At 51.6% G+C, this 981-nt stretch overlaps 1 protein-coding gene across 1 annotated transcript in view; it reads right to left on the reverse strand.

The window, feature by feature from the left end:
* ZFP64 (ZFP64 zinc finger protein) overlaps positions 1–981 on the reverse strand; it is a gene marked incomplete at its 5' end in the record, with an annotated part of 65,247 nt that overhangs the window by 51,485 nt on the left and 12,781 nt on the right. The gene's annotated exons all lie outside the window — the stretch shown is intronic.

Below are 981 nucleotides of genomic sequence, written 5' to 3' on the forward strand. Positions count from 1 at the left end.
TCCCCACTCTGTCTCTGGTGAAGCCTCTCACTGCCCCTGAGTCTCTGGCCTGTATCCCAGTTCTGTATGCAACAATAAATAAATCTTTAAAAAAAAAAAAAATAGGTTCTTAAAAAAATTTTTTTTAAATTTATTTAAAAAAATTTAGAAAGATTTACTTTATTTATGTGTACAAGAATGGGGGTGTAGGCCAGAACTGCGGGGGTGAGAGGACTCACCAGAGACAGAGCGGGGAGCAGAACAGGCAGACTGATGAAGTCCACTGCTGAGGGGAGCAGCGGGCGGTCAGGAGAGGTCTGTCGCACCATGTGGGTCAGCTCCCTGGCCGGGAAGCGAACTCAGGCCACAGTGGCTGGTGATAACTTGATAGCGCTGACATTTTAACCCTTGTGCCACCAAGGAGGGCCCCCCCATACATACTTCTGGAAATCAACAGGCCCAATGCCAACGTCTACCTTGGCTCTACAGAAGCAACAATAACGACACCAGCCTTGAGGGGCTTGAGACAAACACATTTCCTTCATCTAAAGTGCTGTGGTTTGTAAGATGCACAATACTTTACAGCTGATAATCAAAAACGCTGCTCATGTAGCGCACACACTGTGTCTTACCTACGCAAGTCCCAGAGGAGTCTTACTTCATTAACAGAATTGTTGCAAGAGGAATGAACGTTTACCGTCAGAGCACGTCTGCCCACAGGACAGTTTATTTGCAGCTCATGAGACCCACCAACATGTGGGTGAAGTCCCTTCCCCAGTGTCCACTGGCCAGCTGGCCACAGAGAGGGTGGGATGCACACGGACCCACACGGCGTGTCCACTGACACCACCACGCAGCGTCCAGGCCCCGCTGCTGTTACAGAATCGATGTCCAGGCACGCAAGGGAGCTGGTCTCGTGCGGACAGAGGTGCTCTGGGGCTCGAGCCTAGGGCCTCCGCGTGGGCGCAGTGGGGGAGTTCAGGATGCCCTGTGCGTGGCCAC

The sequence above is a fragment of the Condylura cristata genome, unplaced genomic scaffold (genome assembly GCF_000260355.1).
Source record: "Condylura cristata isolate star-nosed mole 26May11 unplaced genomic scaffold, ConCri1.0 scaffold00022, whole genome shotgun sequence".
NCBI classification, from domain to species: domain Eukaryota; kingdom Metazoa; phylum Chordata; class Mammalia; order Eulipotyphla; family Talpidae; genus Condylura; species Condylura cristata.